Source organism: Zonotrichia leucophrys, chromosome 4A (assembly GCF_028769735.1).
Source record: "Zonotrichia leucophrys gambelii isolate GWCS_2022_RI chromosome 4A, RI_Zleu_2.0, whole genome shotgun sequence".
NCBI classification, from domain to species: Eukaryota; Metazoa; Chordata; class Aves; order Passeriformes; family Passerellidae; genus Zonotrichia; species Zonotrichia leucophrys.
In genome coordinates, this window is record NC_088174.1 from 5,765,090 (window position 1) to 5,786,454 (window position 21,365).

Here is a 21,365-nt window from a genome sequence, read left to right on the forward strand (position 1 = left end):
TTCTAAAACAGATTAAATCAATAGCATTAAGCAAAAAGACAGATTTCTAATGAGACTCATTGATTTGGTGGTTGATTTTTAATGATTCCAGAATGTGCAAGCAATGTCTTATAGAGGAGAATTACATCTCAACAGAGCTTTATTACCTTGTTTGAGGAGTGCTGTATGCTGCTTTCAGGAAGGAATAATTCATTTGCACAAGTGCCTCACTGTTTTAATGTGTGACAGTTGAGAATATCATTAACATAGAAATGTAATAAAACCTCAGAAAATACCCCAGTAAGGCTGCTCCTTTGAGTAAAGCATCAAACAGGGTGTTAGAGCCTCACAATCCTGAGCACATGAATATCCAAGATGAGGGGATGTGCTGAAGTGACCAGGGAACAGCAAAACTGGGTGCCCAGCCCTGTAAATGCCAGGGGCAGTGCCAGGCACATCAGTCTGTTCCACTGGGCACAGCACAGAAATTTCTACATTTTTATATCAGCTTGCAAATCAGCTTGAAACAAGCAGCTCCTCCCCAATGTGACTCCATATTTCACCTAACACTCACTCCTAAGTCAAATGCCTAAGATATCTCAGGCTCACTTCTCCACTTAATATTAACTGTTAAATTTATACTCTTTTATCATAACAACAACAACAAAAAAAATCATTCTGTGGTGGCTCCATCTTTTCCTGCACAGTTCATAAGTGAGTTCTGTACAGACTTCCCTATCTCTACTGTATTCAGCCTTCTATTTCCTTAAGAAGCCAAAGACTTACTAACAGCATTTTAAGTCAGAAAAAGCCACTGCCAATCTTGTAATTCATTGATTACCGATCCTAACCTTTGTCTTGATCCTCCTTACACGATCACATTATTTAGTTTCAAAACACTTTCTAAAATTCCTTCTCAGGATGCCATCTCCAAATCCACCTTCTTTTTTCCAGGCAAACCTATCACAATTCCTTTGCTTTGCAATGATGCAGAACTTAATATAATACTTCCTTTATAAATCAAATAAAAAATTTTAAATCATTATAAGAATGTTTATGTCTATATACTTTTGATCTATGATCTAAAATATCTCCAGCATTTTCCAAGCAAATTCTTTAAGCAAAACTCAAGATAATTTTACTAGGTAAGAATTTAACAAGATTTCCTTTTTGAGAACTGATATCTAAGCTTTAGAACCATTGTTACCAAGTGATGAGTAGGTCAAAAACTAAATACAACCTGGTCCAGCTTCTCACATGACCTTATGAGTAAATCTACCATTTTTTTCTCTTATTATATAGAGAAGGAAGAGAGGAAAAAATAATTTCAAAGTGCTGACATTTGAAAAGCTGTGACCAAATTCAACTGGAAAATGCTTGACCTCAGAGCTGCACAGCCATCAGCATAAAGAGCAGGGAAATGCTGCATTTGATGAGTTGCTCTTAAGGCTTGGGGTGAAGCACAAAAGATCTGCAGCAGCCAAGGTTATCAGACACACAGGATAAAGGCATGGTTAAACTTCCTGACAAATTCCAGTGCCAGCAGTTGCACTCTGAGTTTTTAAATGTCCCACTGCTACTTCAAGTAATCATTGCACCTTTCAGTCACCTTTCTGGAGTGCTATTGTGCATTCCAACAGAATTACCACCTCAGCCACAGTGCACAAGGTGTGGGATGAAATTATCTCCACACCTTGCATGAAAACCACTGCCCTGGACTTGTGTAAATGGGTTCCAAGTACAAGCTGACCTATGGCAAGTCTAAACAGTTTCTAACCAGGAATATCCTTTTAGGAACGCAGTAAAATACTTTAAAAGCCCCTTCAGGTCACACCATGAGCTGTTACTGCAGAAACATTTTTCATCTACAAAGAACTCCTGTATCAAAAAGGAACAAAAGTACTGACAAAAATAGAGGCAGCAAAAATTGAGAAACATAAATACATTCAGTGGCATAGATCAGCTTTTGCTGGCTAATCAAAGCCCTGTCAGATTCAGCAGGAGTGTGGTCAATGACATATTTGGCCAGGACACTCAAAACCTCTCAGAAGACAGCTCTGTTCCATTCCATTTACACTCACTTGCTCTTCAACAAAACTTCCCTTTCTCTGGGTTAAGAATTTTGTATAATGCAGAAGTTTTCCTGGCATGTGTAGACGGGACATGGTTAGATTTATTTTTTTAATCCCAGAGTCTAATGTTAACCAGCCATGAGTTCAAACAGTTGTTAAGATAATATATGTTCTTTTTTGTCCTTAATTCTCCCATTTCTCTACTGTGTCTTGGTATAACAAACAACAATTATCATGTTTTACCTTTATCTGATTTTATGATAAAAGAAGATATATTGTACCATTTTTCATGGTGTATTTCTTCAGCAGGAAAAGATCTTACTTTGGGACTTAGAGTTTTACTGAGATTAATTCCCACAATTAATCTCAATGAATTATATGTTTAATTAGATGCCTATTAATGTTTTATGGCTTCAGTGAATCATAGAGCTAACTTGAGGAAACCAGAAATGCAGTGAATTAAAATAAAAGGTTGTTTAATTTGGTATTGAGCATAAATATCAGTAATGAACCAGAAACATGTTTTCATGCAGGCAATAATGTTCCCTGAGAAACACATTAGGAAATGTCCTTCTAGAGGTGTTTGTCACTCCAAACCTGTGTAAAATAGGCATTTACTGTTGTCACTGTTGGTCCTCCACATGAGTGAATAATTGAAGGAAGGTGTTGAATTTCTGTGCAGTTCTGTCCCATTGTCTCAGAGACCCAGAGATTGGCAGAATCACACACAGTGGATATATTTGACAGAGCTGCTGGATGAGCTGCCTGCAGCTGGATTTGAAAGGTAGAGGGTGGAACACTAAACACAGAATTTGTACCAAAACTCTTTGCATGAAAGCTTAAAGTTGCAGCATTTAATGGATTTTGGGGGCAGAGAGGAGAGGAGGGGAAGAGGCATGAGGAAACACTTGGGAGGTTGAGCTGTGAACTTGCTCATTTGCAAGAAGTATTTGGGATCTCACAACACATGGAGGACATAAATGTGCTGGTTCCCCCCAATATCCCTTTCCCTGCAGATATTTCCCCATTGTGCCCACTCACAGCGCCACCTTTGCTCCAAAGGCCTCTCAGGAAGCAGACAGAATATTCTTTTTCTGTAAGTATTTGAAGTTTCTAGGCTTTTTTATCAGTCCTATACATCCTTCCTCACTTCCCTTGCATTGTTCAGTCCTCCATTAAGCACCTGCACTAATTACCCAGGGCATTTTTGAGCAGAGGATAAAGTCCAGTTTCTAGTGGTGATTATTGATATTACCTCAAAGTATGAAATTGTTGCATAAATGAATAAATAGAAAACTTCCAAGGGATAAAGTTAAATTTCCTCTGTCATGTAAACTCATTTTTTGTTTTGATTTTCAGGCATCATTGTATTAATTAACTGTAATTTGGAAGCATATAGGACAAATGCTGTCCTTCCCCTGACTCCCCAAGAGTTCAAAGGAAGTGTGTGCCTCAGTCACAATATTCAGAGAATAGGGAATAGCATTCACATCTCAGAGTGCCATGATTTTTAACTCTAACCACTGTTTCTTTATTTTTTTTCATTGACACATACTTAATCACCCACCTAACTGATGTTTAGTGGGTACAAAGCAAAATCATCATTTCCCAAGGAATATTTGCAACCTCTCTTAATACCTGGTTTTTAAATGAGCTTACTGTTTAGTTAATTTCAAAAAGATGGCTCAGCCATCATAGGAGATAAATCATTACTTTCCAAACATGAAAATTGTTTTTGGAATGTGTTTGTTTTTTTTTTTTTTTAATTTTTTATGATGGCAGTGTTTTGCAGCAGTGCAGGGTTTTTCGACAGTGTAATAGATATTGATTTGCATTAGTATTTTGTTTTTTTCAAATTTCTTCTTGTTCTTTGTAATTGTGCAGAATTGAGGCAACCAAGCTTTCTGCTGTTTAACCTTGATGATGCATTGAAATGTTGCTACAGTTGCATGAAAGTTTCAAGCAGAAGATTTGGCTGCATGATTTTAACAGAATTGCAAAATTTATCTTCCGCAGACTTCAGGGATGTGGTTAAAAGCAAACAGGTTCTGACATCTTCAATTTGGATGTCTTTTGGGTTCAGTTTGGTTATTTTATTTTACATGCTTTATTTATTTATTATTAATTTTACTTGGAAAACGATGGCAAAATCCCCAGAAAGATTTTCTTTGAAGAAAGTGCCAGTAGCTAAGTAAATTAATGCTAAAAAAAAAAAAAAAAAAAAAAAACCACAACAACAACAAAAAACCACCATTTCAAAAGTCTGGTCAGTAATGACTTCATGTGTCATTGTGAGACAAATCAAAGATTACAGGGTAAAAAATTTGATGAGAAAGTTTTCATTGAAACTGATTTTAATGGAAAATATGTGTTTCCACTATTTTTTTTCCATAACTGGTGAATGTTTTTTCATCAAAAAGTGTGCATTTCAGAAAAGGTAATTTTTACTGCAGACAAACTATTTTAAGCTCCTACCCTTCATTTTTCTCCCCTTTGAATTCCCCCCTTATGCCAAACAAGCAATTTAAGCATCTCTAGATGTGCTGTATGGGAATAGAGTTAAAATGCCTGCTGCTCCCTCCCCTTTCCTACATTCCTCTTCTGTTCTGCAGCTTCCCTGGGCATCAGAGCCAGGGCAAAACCACAGCCCAGGTCAGCAAGAGAAGCCAGAACAATTCTTGGAGTCCCTGACTGCACAGAAGGAACCAGTCTGACAAAACTTGGGCACACTGACCCAGTGCTCTGCAGTTTACTCATGGATTTCAGGAGACAGCTTTCTTTTTCTCAATGGTATCCTGCCAAAGTTGAAATTTTCTACAGAATTATCACATTGATCAGACTGGCTTTAATAGTAAAGCGCTTGTATTTCAGGCCAGGAAAGCAAAGCTCTTGATAGCAGACATTAAAAAATAATGGCACACGTCTGCCTGCCTTGGCAATGGTGTGAGCACAGCAGCTGCTTCCCTCTCCCACTGCAGATAGAGCTGAACTCCTTTTCTGCTACTAGAGGGAAGGGAACTAACTTTAGCTCTACTAATTGCATTTTAGTCACAAGAATATAGCCATGCAGCCCACTTGGAAGCCTTCAAAATCTTTATCGTTGCTGAAATCTTTCCCTTGGAGAAAAGAAAAAAAAAATTAAAATACTGCCTCTAATTTCTGCTCACTCCCAGAAGAAAGACATATAGACTAGTACTCCCACTTGGAATTTATGATTTAGATTTAATTCTCTTGCAGAAAACAGAGCCTGTGCACTATGATTTAAGGAATGAAAGTGTTTCCTTTAGTTTCTCCATTATAACCTATAGATCTTAATTAATTGCAAAAAGCTATAATTTTGCTATGTTTGCCATTGCTTTTATCAGACAGGGACCTGCAGATATTTTTTTCATTTTCATAGATTACTACAACTTTTTATTTGATTTTAATTCATCTTGTGCATTATAGAAATATGCACTGATAGCATTTTTAGTTCAATTCAATTCAAGCAGGTTTACACTGAATGACTCTGATTTTCTGTCCTGCCAGTTTCCAGAAGATGAGCTCATAATACATTTATAAATATGTTCTTAATTCTTACATTGTGTATTCTCTGCTAAATTTGAAGCCAAAGAAACCATGGCAAATCATTCAATATTAGAACTTCAATAGAGGCAAAATTATTTCTCTTTTGAATTTTTTAAAAGGGTACAAATCCTTTAAAAATTCCATTAAATTCCTGCTCTGACCACTACATTACTGGAACTGGAAGAATGCTAGACCACTTCTGATTCATAGAGGTATTTCAAAGAGTGCTGTCATATGGGTGATATGTTTTAGAAACATGCATAGTAAAATTTTAGGGTGAAATTGATCCCCTTTGCCTCCTTTCTAAAACTGAAAGTAACAAAATAGAAGAAATTCAATGAGAAAAAAAAATAAAAATATCTAAGTCTGATCAGACTGCAAGCTTTGCTCTAATATTATTTACAGGATCTATGAAGTGTGCTGATTAGGACAATATTTTTCCTCCTACGTGGAAGACAGAATGCCAGAAATACAACAAGCACAAGAAACAGCTTGGCAGAAAGTTGGCATTTCAAGAGTACTTGTGGGGGAGAGGAATTTGATAGCTAGATTAGAGAAAATAAAGTGACTTTCCAGCTAATTAATGTGCCATTGTCAGGGGTTAATCCCAGGTGGCAGCAAAGTGCTGAACTCACTGCACCTCTGCTGCTCCGTGGGGAGGAAACCAGAGAGAAAAGGTAAAGGTCTCATGGGCTGAGGAATGAACAATTTAATAATTGAAACAAAATAATATATGCTAATATTACTGTTAGTAATGAAAAGGAGGGAGAGGAACAAACCCCAGGAGAAATAAGTGAGGTGTGACACAACTGCTCAGTGCCCATGGAATGAGGCCCAGTCTGTGCCCAGCAGCTGTCACTGCCCCCAGCCAGATCCCCAGTTTGTAGACTGGGAATGACGTTCCATGGTCTGGGATGTCCCTTTGGGGTCAGGGTCAGCTGTCCTGGCCATGCTCTCCCCTGGCTCCCCTGCCACAACTTGGGAAATCAACAGTCCTTGACTGAGAGCAAGCAATGACTAAACATCAGTGTGTTATCAACATTGTCCTCATGCTCAGTGCAAATCACTGCACTGTACGAGACACAAAGAAAATCAACTTTATCCCAAGTAAAACCAGGCCAGGTAATAAAAAAATGGTAATAAAATCCAACCAGTATAGGTACTTTTGGGTGTGATATATTAGAAGTAAGCAACAGGTTCATACTGATGAAGTCAATGGAACTCCTGGTCATCTAATAGCAGCTTATAATTTGGAAATCAAATTTATTTTAAAAATCAACAGGATGTTTATTTTGGAAATTCATGGGGACAGGAAACACATCAGAACTCAGCCTTAACATCTAGCTAATTAAAATAATTTTTCAAACCTTCATCTACACAATACGCAAACAAAATGAATTTCAGAATTTTCTCAGAATGTTTATACTAAGACCTTCCTCTTGTTCTCCTACTCTGGGACACTATTAACTATGAGAAGCAAAGCTCTTATTCTTCAAAAATTCACTTATACTACATTTATTTGTTCTATTAGCTAATTCCCTCACCCACAGTCAGTGTCAAGGTTTTCCTTAGCATCTCAGTCATCAAATCCAAGTTCAGATCCCATCAACAGTGGCTTTACTGTTGACTTCATCATAGCCAAGACTGTGGTCTCAAGGAACATTAAGAATCTGAATGCTCAGTGCTGTCATTGATGCCTTTTTCCCAGCACTGTAATAGACTGACTTTGATTCCATGCAGAATATTGCAAAAATCTCACCTCTGTAGTGACTAGCCCACACAGAGCTGCTGCATTAATGGCTTTGTTTTTCATATGAAGAGGATGGCAAAAGCATGAAAATTGTCTACAAACTTATCCCCAATATCTGAATGCGTTGAATTATATTTTTATAAGACAACTCCATTAGATCTTAGATCTGGCATATTGTATAGCAAAGCAGCAGGACTCTGCAATTTAGACACATTGTAATAGCAAAGGTTGAGCTGAAGAGCAGAAACTTTAACCCAAGCAGGACCAAAAAGACATGTTAAATTTAAATGAAGATTAAGTGGAGGACTGGGATCAGTCAGTATTTGGTATAGCTGGAAGGAAGCAAGGTATTTTAAGAGCATTTAATAAAATACAAGAAAAACCAGACTTCTGAGGTGTGGAGAGAAAAATGGATTATAGTGGCATGGATACAGAGGGCTGGTTTACTACCTAAGTGCACAAGCAATAAGCCTATTCACTTAAAAAGTAATGAATTTTTACTTTGATGCCCTTAAGGACAATATTCTTCAGTTCTTGCTTTGGAGACACTTCAAGGGAAGAATAACACTCTCTCATTTTATAGGTATGATCCATTTAAATGATGCATTATAAACCATCATATGATGTTTTTACATACTGTATCACAAAGTGAGCTACAAATGACAACACTCCAGAGCTGGACCACTGCCTGCCTGCTTTGGGACACAGAAAGCAACTTGCAGAGGTACTAATTATGTTTTTAATTTGTTCCTTCTTATTAGAGAATTGCTTCTTTTAAACACAGGTGAAAAAGAGGGAAAGAGTACTAGAGACAACCAACATTGTCTTGGAGAGAGTAGGCTGCCTTCAGATTTTTATATCCTGTTTGTTCTAACTTTAGAGGAATCAGAATTTCTTGGTACTCTACACTAACCTTAACTATAAAATAAAAAAATTTAAAATAATTTTAACAGATTTGTGGTGTCTGATTGAAACATTGGTATCTAGAAATAAACCAGTGTGTTGCTCACCTTGTTTTGAGTACACTGCACAATCAATACTCAAGGCTCTTTGTTGGGTTTGTATTTTGTATAATGCAGATGTTGCTTGACATTAACTTGTTGTCAGTTTTGTTAGTGGATTTTTTGCCTCCAAAATCACATAGATTTCACTCTGAAATGCAAAAAACTGTTTGGTAAACATTCCTAATACTTTCTCATGTCCTTGTTTCTCTTTAGGGATGCAAACATCTGGAATGTGATTTAACTAACATAGCGTATATCTGATTATAATAAATCATGAATGATTAAAATCCAAACATCAGACATAAATTTCTGTTAACTTTATGTGTTTACATTACATCAGAAGCAGTGCTCTGCTGTGGTCTCAGTGGGCTCTGAGAGGCAGGAGCTGGCTGCCTGCCCATCTCCCCACTCAGATCCAGGACGTTCTGGGCCCTGTAGCTAAAGAGAGTTCCATCAAAGGGAAGGGAAGGGCTGGGTTCTGTACAAGGAATAAGAGAATGACTTCAGCCAGCACAAAGTTTCACTGCAAAGCCCCTTTCCTGCATAGATTAATTTTAATATTTTTGCATACATAAGTACTTGCTCATATGCATTTCCCCCAGAAGTCAATTTGCTTAAAATGCTGAAGATCAGGATGAGGTTTAATAGCAATTCCTGCCTGAAAGTCCAAATTTATAATAAAAAATTTAAAAAAACCCAGCTCATCCCAGCATCCAACAGGTGATTTTCATTACAGCCAGATGAACCCATGCCACTTAGGTGTGCTGCCACTCATATTTTACAATATTTTGCTTCCACTCACTGCTTGCTCTCAACATAGCTTAGCACAGATGCCTTTCACCATAAATAATTTCAGCTTTCCTTAATGCAGATAAGACACAGCACAGATATACAGTGACATTTCATTTTAGGATATATTTAAGTAATTCAGAAATCTACAAAATAAAACAGGAAACATGAAAGCAATTTTCTCTTTCTATAAATGGATGCATCCTGGTATGTGGCAAAGGAAAGCAAAACACTTTGCTGGACAGAACAATATTATAAGGTCTTCATACTAATATTAAAAGACCAAATAGATTGAGACTAGGAAAAAGCAAATTTTGTGAGAAGCAACTAATTATAATTATAAAAGGCAATTATGATATCTAACCATCTGCCTCCAAGGGAACAAATTTACCTGCTATTAATTTTGGAGATAAACAGAGCTGAAATACCAGATTGCACAACTTTGAGAACAAAATCTCTCACATGCAAAAGGGAGGGGTACAGCCTACAGCATTTAACTTAACATCTTTCACATAGCTCCAGGGTCTGGAAAAAGAAAGCTCTTCCATAGTTTGCTAGGAATAGGTGCATCATGCACACATGTACAGCTACTTAATATTTTGATTATCATCTTCTTGTGATGTAACTCTTTGGCCTGATGTTGACCACCACCTTTTAATCAGCTGTTGGGTGCTGGTTACAAGATATCAAAAGGAGCAGCAGAAATAGAGGATGATCAACAGATAAAGATTTTTATTTATATTTTTTGATATTTATTTATTTTTTAATATTTTTATAAACTCTGTAAACTAAACTCTATTTCATTTTATAAAACTCTGTAGTTTACCGGGTTTACGTTCATCTCAGCTCTAAGTCTGTAAGGAAATTGAATAATTCCGGACTAACTGCAAGTCAGGATCTACCATATGAAGCAAGTAAGTTCTTCTGATATATTTTCAACCAAATTCAGAAATCAGGCTGACAATATGTCAACAATATCTTGAAATCTTAACAGCAGGTCTACAGAGAAAAGCACACTGCCATTTTTTGGCTTTGAACAAGAGCCCACTTACACCCTCCTGCTGATACATCCTACCTTGTAGGTGCCCCTTATCACACAGTTATCTACATCCTTCATCTGCATGTAGGATAATATTTAAAGCAAAGATTTGGTGGGAGGAGGAAAAAAAAAGCATCAAGAGATGAGCAGAGAAGAGAGCAGGTAAAGCTGTTTCTGCCAAGAGCTGGCATATGATTTACTACTCATGAACATGCAGAGAAGACGGACAGAAAAATGTACATGAATAACTGTAATTCTGACTGCATTTATGTACTATAGATCTCAAGATTCATTGTCCGTTTATTTGAAATAAGAAAGTTGCCTAGTTATCAGTGACATTTAAATTCAAAGGAACACTCAGTAAGGGTAAATGTCTTAGATGAGACTAGTGAGTTTAACCCATGAATTTACAGCCAGTTCCCTTATTTATGTTGGTTCACGTTCTGGGTTTTTATTTTCATAATTCCTTGGATTAGATTATCAAAAACAACTTTTCAATACTCACTTCACACAGCAAAGTGCACTATGAATAATATCAGAGGCCATTTTATACTCCCTAGATATTTGTATATACAAGTTTATATTCCTGAGGACTGTCAAATCTCTTTTTCTTTGGTCATAAAAATTCAGCTGTTGTATATCTGCTTGGTTCCAGATGGACAGGAAGTAACTGAATCACTGGATATTGATTTCTTAGCTTTTGGAGTATAACACTGAATAAAATTATTTTTCTTTACAAAAGTCAGTGTTGCACAACCAAAACCAAAAGTCTCTTTTCTCAATCTGCAAAATGTTCTGTTGAATACAGTGATTTTTTTCAGGTGCAATAAAAACATTAGAAGGAAATTTTTTAAATTAAGTAACATATTAAAAGTTATCTGATTTCCCATTTCCTTTCCTCCACCACCCCTCCCTTTCCCTTGTTTATCTTTCTACAGTCTTGCTGTAGGAAAATACCTGAAACTTTCACAGTGAGCTGACAGACTGGATGCTATGAAAGAGGAAACATCACTTTCAGCCCTATCCAGCACTGCCACAAGACCTGAATCCTTAGCTCTCCAACAGTTATCTAAGTAGCTTACAGCTCTGTTAGTCCAGAAATAGAAATCAGGAGGATACCCAGTAAAATCACTTGCACAGCAAAGATAAAAATTCAGCTTAGTCTCATGAAAATTCCACTGAGAGTAGGGAGTGCTACAAGAGCAATCTATGCAAGGAGAAAAATGAGAACACAGGAAAAAGATAATTTCTGTAAAAGAGGTGCAGATTGTAAAGCTGTGCTGCTTCTGATTGCCAGAGTGAGGCAGCTGAAAGTGGTGGTTGGGATCCTGTGCATCACTGAAAGTGGCATAAAATACACACACACAAAAGAACAGTATCCTCTGGGAGATCTGTGTATTCTACCCACACACAGGGAAGTAAAGAGAATTTAAAGAGGATTTTTCAGTTTAAAAGAGAGTTTAGAAAACATTAAAATTTTGAGCTCTAATATTTTATGCATTATGCTTTGCATAGGGACAGCGAACCATTTTGAAAGGGGCCTGAATCAGCAAAAATATTCTGACAATTTCTCAGCATTTCAATGACACAGATTCCCTGTGTCAAAGTCTGTTCTCATTTATGAGGATATAAATATAGAGCAACTATTCTTTGGAGGAGGTGGTGACAGTTTATAAGCTTCATTTTGAAAGTTTCCTTACAAATTAGTCTAAAACCATTGTATAAATAATATGTTCCCCATTTCTCTGTTTAGTGTATTAATAGAAAAGGACTTCCTGAATACTAAAATATTACTGTCTACAGAACTCACACAACTGTACCAAACAACAGCAGAACTGTCACAGTGTGATATTTTCATGCATTACAAATGTGGTTTATTTCTGACTTTAGAACATAACACACTGTTGGCCCTGGATATAAATGGGAAAAACATGGGTTTTTAATTCCTGCATGCTGACCCATGTTTCAGTCACACGATCACTGGGCCTACAACTTATCAATGACTTGGGCATCAGGCAGAAAACAGACTGTGATTACTGTGTCAATGGCCTTCTGCTGTCTGAAGTTCCAGCAGTGGCTACAGGCCACTGAGTAACATTTTGGTGGAAATTATATGAACTTCAGAGCATCTGAAAGATCAATCTCTCACACATGCAAACACCCACACACTGTCTGTCTCTATTTTTTATCTTGAAAATGAAACGTCAATAAGGCATTACTTTTTGTTTTGTTGGGTTTTTATTTTAGGTTAATGGCAGAATGGTACTAACAGATGATCTCAACATTTCCTTGAAGATATCATGGCTTCCATAACCATGTACCATCAAGTACCAGCCAGAGTCTGACAACCTTTTTGCATTCCTTGAATACCTTGAATTTCATTGCACAACCACTCTACTAAATTTCACATTTTTTTAGCTTGGAATACTGGAATGGAACCTTTTTGAGCCAGGAAAGGCTTGGGTTTGTATTAGAAAGATTTTATGTTCCAACCTTACTTTTGAGAAACTGCTGCTGGTTCCAGTGGATTAGAGACTGCAGAAATGGGCCACATTTGTTCGGGTAATATGTGAGAACTTACCAATAAATATCCAAACTTTATAGTGTTTATCCATTCAAGAACATTGGCTCCCTACTATCCACACCTTATTAGTCCAACCTTACTCTGAAAGCACCAAGAGGAAGTGTTCTTTGAAAAGTTCTTTTGCAGTGAGTTTGTATTTTTAGCAAAAATAAATCAAAAATTTTGCTGCTACTAGATCTTTGTATTTTTTTTAAACACTCTAGGTTTTGAAATAGAGTCCTTTTAAAATGCCATCAGCTTACCTGCCCAACTGAATCCAGAGGCTTTTCTCCTCTGTAAGAAGTCAAGAAAGGTCAACAGGCTTTGAAGATGTTGGTGGCAAGATCAAATGCACCTGGAATTAAGTATGTTCTCAAGAGTAGTACTACTTAATAAAATCGTGTATTGCTTGTTCTCAATATTTGTCTCTACAACTGCAGGACATTGAGCTTTGCTTTGGAATCCGCTGGAACTTGACAATTATTCCTGGCCTGGAGAAACCCAAACATCCTCAAATCATCCCAGCTCCCAGTTACAACACTGTACCTCCATCATGCAAGAATCAAGAATTCCGTGCCCAAATATCCAAGGAGCTCATTTATAGTTTACTTCTGATTTTTAAAACAGAGGAGAGAATATCTCTCAGCTTCATCCCCTGGGAGGATTCCAACCCTCCAAAGCTCCTCCGTGCTCCTCGTGTTTACCTTTAAATCTTTTTCATTCAACTCAAAGAGCATCTGTTTGCTCCAGAGGAAGCACCAGGGAAATCTGTTTCCTGTGTGTGCTGGGGCTGCCTGTTGAGAATAAAACTCAGGGTGCGCCCATAGCAGCCACGTGGGGGTGTGGGCACAGCATTCTGGGGAGAAGCAGGCAAGGAGATCACCCCTAAATTGCCCTTTAGGGCTCCTAGGGTGAGTGATGCAGGCACAGAGTGAATATTCCTGTGTTTCTGGTACCAGCCTAGCCCTGCTGTCTGAGGTGGGATCCATCACCCAGCCAAACCCAAATTCTGTGAGCCAAAGACAGCTCCCAAAAGGGTTTCAATCAGTGCATCTCCTCTGCCCAACCCACACTGGCATGGACAGCTCTCTGAAGCTTATCTCCACCCAGAAAAATTATTTTCTCACTCAAAATAATAGACTTCAAAGCACATACTAGACAAAAGCAAGTAATTCTATAATAATTCTGTTTGAAAATATGACAGATGAACAAAGCATCCCAGGCTGCCTAATTACATCTTCCCTCTTCTTTCATGTTATTTTCCATATTACATCTAATTGAAAATAAGTGGCCTGATCATTTCTGAGCCATGCAGCTCAAAGTCACATTGATTATCAATAATCTTAAGGTTCATTTATTGCATTATTTCTAGCACAGGTGCCCAAATTGGAAGGTTACTCTTCTGTAAGCATTTCAGCTGTTTGAAATTAGATGAGCTTGTACTTTCATGAATGAAAAAGAAGTTTTGCAGTTTTACTTTTTCAGTATTTCTCTTTTTACCTTCCCTTTTAAGTATTTGTTTCATAATTATCATCTCTATTTTTTTAACATAAAAAAATACATTAATTTTACAAAAGCACACAGTAAAACAGTTCAGTGTTATGCTAAGCCACTCAAGCTAGCTTAATAGAACTGGTAATATGATTATTTTAAAGTGCAGGTTCATTTGTTTCAAGCACAAGGGGTAAAAATCCATGGTGGTTTGCTCTGCACAATGGATTCCAAAGAAATTGGATGATAGAAATGGACAATTCTCAGACTGCAAGGCCTTACAAGTAACTCACACATTTCAGGCGATATTATTTCAATTTTTTTTTTAATGTCAGCTTTTCTTACAGTAGATATTTTTTCCTTGTAATAATAGATATCTTGCATTGGATGCAGCCTTCAAAAAATCACCAAAACGACTACATTTAATTGCTTGGTTGTTTCCTAAGCAAAAGTAGAGTAAGGAACAAGAGAAGTTCATTTAATGCCACATATTGCCTGTTAATTTTACAAGAGAACAAGCTGTGAGCATGCACAGTGTGCTCATGTGCAGTTCTAGGGAAACACAGCCATTGATCAAGAATGCTCATAGCACTGGGGGTAAAACAAACCTGGCATTTCTTCTGGGCTGTCATTTCCCAAAAAAACATAGTTTCCCTTCTCATAATGTCTCCTCCACAAGATAATTATGCCCTCCTTGCTGACATATTCAATTTTCTTTCCACCTCTAATATGTTCAACTGCCTAATTTTCAATGCCATGGATGAGGGTCAGGGACTGACCCTGACCAAATTTCCCTTCCCTGAACAGGCAAGGCAGCACAGCAGAGCCTTCATCCCAGGTACCATCACCAATCACCCTGAGAGCTTTAGAAAACACCACAAACTAAAATTTTCTTTATTCTAGGCACTCTGCGGTATCCACTCTAAAATTATGCAAGAAATCATATCTACAGGTGAGCTGAAATGCAGAGTCTCACAGTTTGATATTTCTCAAGTGTTGATTTTTTAAGGAACAGCAATTTTAGAAAAAGAGCTTTAATAACTTTGATATTTATTTAACATTTGGCTAATAAATAACAATCTTTTTCACAGAGATTAAAAATAACTCATTGTGTTTTTCATACAGAGTTAAACTCAGAGTGCCAGACTCGATAATTTCTAATATTTCCAAAATATGTATTAAAGTTATTTACCTAATTCTACTGCACACACTAACATTAAAGGAAAAGTCTCTTTTGAAAAGACTCAAAAATTTTTAATTTTATCAGAATAGCCAAAACACATGTTCTAAGTTTAAGTGTGTTTTTGCCTCAAGCAACAAAGTGAGAAGATCATTCAATAAATTACTTTTATACTTAAAGTTTTCATATTTGATTGAAACTTTTAACACAGAAGCTGATATAAGATCAGATAGGAACATAGAATGAGATTTCAGGTAGAAAACAGGTATTTATGGGAATCACAGCAATTGCCAAGGCTCTCAAAGCAGCAGCTCAGCAGAGACATTTCCTTTCTCCTTCACATGAGCATCCCATACATTGCTTATCCCTTAACTGACTTCTGCTCTGACACATCAAGGTAGTTTGTGACAATTTAATTTTTCCCATGTAAATATTTAATCTGAAATCCCTGGAGGACAACTCCATGCTCACACAGCTGAAAAACCAGAACTGGTCACTCATTCTGGTCACTCTCAGGGCATTCCTAAAAGCCTCTCAGTTAAGTTAGGGAGTATTTCTTCAGTGATTTTAATATCCCTTTGACATCCCTTTGACTGACAATTATGGTAAAAAATGGGACACCAACATGTATCAGTATATGTCAAAAATGCATTGTAAATGTACTGCACTGGCTAAGGGAAGGGAGGCAGAGATAAAATGAGCTGTTTAGATGAATTGAACTGTTCCAGGAAGATAGAAAATAGAGCATGGTGACAGCAGATGAAGTTATGAATGGTCATAAAAAGAAGACTCATGCAAGAAGAGGAGAGACATTTCAGAACTAACAACTGAAATTTTTTTCCCACCTGATTTCCTACTATTTTTCCCCTAGGAATGTAAAGAATGAAGACTTCGTATGACTAAAAGTTAGATTTTGCTAGAAATATTTGATCAACATGCTATAAAATACCCAGTTTTTTGGAATAAGAATAAAGTCTCAAAACAAAAATGATACAAGAAAACAGGATGAAATAGAAGATAAAGGAAGAGGGAAGTCTGACCTTCATGAGAACACAATGAACAGCTCCTGAATCCCCAGTATTTGGTGACATTCAGTGTCAGAGCCACGATTTACTTCACCTGCATTTCAGATTGGTAGAAGCTTCACCAATGAAGAAATTGGATGAAATTTGAAAATTTGGCTGATGAAATTTCCCAGGTCTGTGGATTAAGGGTATTTAAGCATCTCTTTTCTGGGATTTCCCAAATTTCTGCCACATCAACACCTCTCCCACTAATCTCTCTGTCAGCATCAATTTCTACATGATAAAACCTGGTGTAAGTTTTATATCTTTCTTTGTCTGAGAGGAAGGTAATTCACTTTTTTTCTGTGCCAAAATGGTAATCTAAAATATTTATCTCAGAGTGATTTACAAAGCATTGTTCTGGATGCTACTGATGACAATGATTTGCAGTACAGTACTGCTGGTGTGGGGTCCAAAATTTAGAGCTCAGTTATGCTGTAACATGCACAAATACAGCAACAGGGGATCCTTGCTGAAAGAGAAAATATCAGCTTTAAGGCTGTCTTGAGACTCCATTAATGCAGGCAAATGCCCTGAGATTCAGTGATAGGACATATTTTAAAAATTGAAAAGTATAATTTAAATAATAACAGAACAAAAGGGAAACTTTAATAAATTAATTTAGGCTAAAGTAAGAGCCATGCAAGACTTTCCTCATTTGCAGCACAAAAAGCTTCTCCCTGTGCCATTTCTGTAAGTCTTACTGCAGCATTTTGAAGATTATTTTTCATCTTGAGCTTAATTCCAGGTGTTTTGTGAAAGCATATTCCCCTAGAAAGACTGCTTTACATTTTATGCTTTTTATTTTTCCAGGAGAGCTGATCAATGTTTATTACAAACCTTTGGAGTATGCAAATAAACACCCAATCTTAGTTTATTTACACAGCTCCTGTGCCCCTTTCCCTCCTCTTTGCCTTGTTCTTTTTTTCTTCTTTTAACAGAGAAGAAATCTTGTTACTGAATTGTCAAGAGCATGTTTTCTTGGAGAATGTCTGCCCCCAAGTTATTCATCTTTTCTCCTCTAGCAGAATCAGTCTTTCTGAGGAGGAATTAAGTTTCTCTGGCAATTAGTGGTGTTTTTTAACATCATCAAATTTTAATTAATAACACACCACTGCTTTGTAGACAGACATGGTTTTCAGATGAAGATTCAGAGAGCTGCTAATTTCCAAATAGTTGATTGGTTTCTTAGAACACTATTTGTCTCCAGAGTAGCACGAAGTGTAACAGATCTCCACTGAAATCTTCAGCCAGAAATATAAATAATAATAAAAACCCTCCAAAACTCTAATAAAACACCCTTCACAATAGCAAATCTAAGTGTATGCCAGTGATTTTCAACCTTCCTAAGGGGAAAAATTAAAACATATTTTGGTTATGATGTACCAATCTTTGGTTCATTCACATTTAAATTTACACAAATTTAGAGATAGTTTCTTTTTTTTTTACCACAGACAAAAATGCTTGTGGATAAAGTACAAAAATTCACTTTAAAAATATTTGTAGTGTGGGAACTATAACTGTTCATTACAGTGCAGTAGTTTCCAGTCATATTAATTATGCACCCAAGATAATCATATACTTGGTGCAACTTTTTGTTCAGTCAACAGTGTCTCCTTGTAAGCAGCATTTGTACTATAAAAGCAGGCCCCAAGAGGACTTCCACAAACTCCGTTCCCTGTTTTTATGGAGATTTATCAATATGAAGCCAAATTTAGCTTTAGGCAGAGAGCAGGGGAAATCCCTCTATGCTGCAAGGGCTTTGGGGTTATAGAGTCAAGCACACACGAGTCAGGAGATGCCGTCCCCAAAGTGGCCAGAGCATAACCTCATTTTGGCTTCCCTTTGCTTGGGTACTCAAACCAGCAGTGCTGAGGGCCATGGAAAAGCCCATGAGGACCTGGAGGAGCCTGGACTCGCTCTAAGGCTTGGCCAAGCACAACAAATAAAGTCCAGAGAGACCTGGCTGAGGTCACCCCATGCAGCCTGCTGCCGGGGCTGGTCCCCAGAGCACAGGGGCTGCTCTGCAGTGAGCACTGCTGGATCAGCACAAAGGCTCCTTGCTCTGCAGGGCTCAGCCTGCCTGGGGCTCTGGGGGCAGCACAGGGACAGGACAGGCTGCAGACAGACAGACGAGGACAGGACAGGCTGCAGACAGACAGACAGGGACAGGACAGGCTGCAGAGGAGGACAGGCTGCAGACAGACAGACAAGGACAGGACAGGCTGCAGAAGGGCGCAGGCTGCAGACAGACAGACAGACAAGGACAGGACAGGCTGCAGAGGAGGACAGGCTGCAGAGGAGGACAGGCTGCAGAGGAGGACAGACAGACAAGGACAGGACGGGCTGCAGAAGGGGGGCAGGCTGCAGACAGACTGACAAGGACAGGCTGCAGCTGCAGAAGGGGACAGGCTGCAGACAGATAGACAAGGACAGGCTGCAGCTGCCAGGCACTGTCCCCCAGCACTCAGGGCCACTGGGCCAGGCTGGCCCCCCAGGAGGGGCTCAGCTGTGCCAGCCCAGCTCCTGCCAGGCACGGATGGCACAGGAGATTGCCTTTGGCAGAGGCTGCTGCTGGGAAAGGTGGCCAAGGAGCAACCAAGCATGGAAGTTGTTACACTGGAGATGTGGAGTGTGACACAAGACACAGCTGAGTGCCAGGACCTTGATCCAACATCAAAACAACTCAATGTGGATTACCATGGAGCTTTTGATCAGATTCCTCATAATTCATGCTTGCTTAAACTCTGTTTTCTACTCCCTTTTCTCCATTCTCAGCTTCCTGCCTAGTTCCATTCTAGTTTCTCCATCCAGCTATTGCCTTAGCCTCTGATCTGTGGTTTCTAGGTACAAATATTCTCTCTCACCAGCTTCCAGTTTTACTGTCTTGCACACAGCCAAGTCTCTTTTCATTATTTTCTCCCACTGACACCTCATTTCACATTACATAAAGCAGGGGAACCACGTTCCCTGCTCCTGGTGCCTTGGGCTGGAACAAGCTCTGTGTAGTCTGCTTGAACACTAGAATCCACCAATTTTATTTACCCCACTTGAGTCATAATTCAACAAAATTAAACAATTTTTTCTCTAATGAAATCAGGAGAAGGTACCTCTTGGCCATCAGAGGAACACTTTAGCTAAGTTTCTAGCACCTACTTAAATATATAGTTCCTAGCTGGTCTCAATCTATATATCCAAGAAGGAGAAAACATATTTTCTACGAAATTCATTCCCTGAAATAGCTGAATCATTCTGGCTGACACAGAAAAAATACAGCCTTGGGCAGATACCTGACAATGCAATTTTCACACAGAGTGACAAGTTTAAAAAAGGTAAGAAATGCTGATAGCAAGATCTTGTGGTGGGGTGTGTTAGACAGAGACACATATGAGCTTTGCTAACAATATTAACAGATTACACCAACACAACTATTTATTGCAGAGCAGAAGCTTTTTCAAATATCAGCAGCTTACAAAGACTGGCCTCTGCCTAAGTATCCATCAGCCCTGAGACTTCAAAGCCAACATAACCTGAGCCCCAGATCTGTACTGATGATTCTTTCCATAAAGGCAGCAATAAAACCACAAAATACTTCCATTTCCCAGTAAATCACCTTATGATATCCTGCTCATAACATCTCTTATAATTATCAACTCCTCATTTTTAAATACTACCTAAGGGCAAGTACAAGTGGAAAAAACAAAGAAATAAATATATGCTGACTTTGATGTTGTTGTCCCTCTGGTTCCCAGTAATATTTTGGAGGAAAACATCTTTGAAAACCAAGCACTGAGAAAGAGTGAGGGAGGCACACAGAGAGGAAAGCTCATATTCTAAAGGAGCCAGAAGGCACCAGATAAAAGCTGATAAAAAGTAGGTCAGCTAATGATTCACAGCATCCAGTGCCCACAGAACCCTGCTAACAACAGCAGGGAAGATGCAAATGCAGGAGATAATGTCAAGTTCCTCAATACAGAGGAAATGGATATAACAGAAACAATTGGCTCTGCCCACATCTGTGTATGGAAACTGCACATGTTGAGAACAGAGCTGCACTGATGATAATCTTTATTTAGGGTCCACTGGAACCTCAAAAGTGTACATTTGCACACCCATCTTTTCTAGATACTGATACTGGTGATGTGAGGACCATGAATAATCATATTCTCTATTAAAGATTTTATTTTCTTCACCCAATCTACCCTTTTATTTTCCTGGCATTACTCAGAGCAGGCAAATCAGGGAAAAACTCTCGAAAGTAAACAAAAATTGGTAGCATCAGCTTTAGCAAAAACAAACCTCAAACTGCTGGATGGTTTACCAATCTGATATGACAAATGCTCATCCAGTGGTAAAAAACAACTTATTTAAAACTTAGATAGTCAATGCAGAAAACAAAGGACAGGACGAAGGTAACTCATTAGGTAAAGATCCATTTTGTGTTTATAGACACCCTTAAAACTGCTGACAAAGTCTTCCACAGGGAGAAAAAATGGTCATTTATAAATGAACCCTCTTGCAGCCTCATTGCAGGATGAAATCAGGGGATTTAATGGATCTTAATTTTCATTAAGAAGTCTGAGTTACCTAACAGCAATACACAGCAATTTCAGGGTGGGATTCCAGTGTTAGAAAGTGAAATCTCATCAGCATAAACAAAGGTGGCCTGAACATCCAGAACTGCTCAGATTTTCCAGCCAGCACAGCTGGCACACAAGCTCATGGACATTACATGCATAATAAGGCTGTGACAACTGCAGCAATTGCTCAGAGGCAAAAGGGGAGGAATTTATTTATGTTTTAATGTCTTTTTCCCTGCTGAAAGCAGGAGAGGGAGCTCCCTGTGCCCTGCTGGCTCTCCCCACAC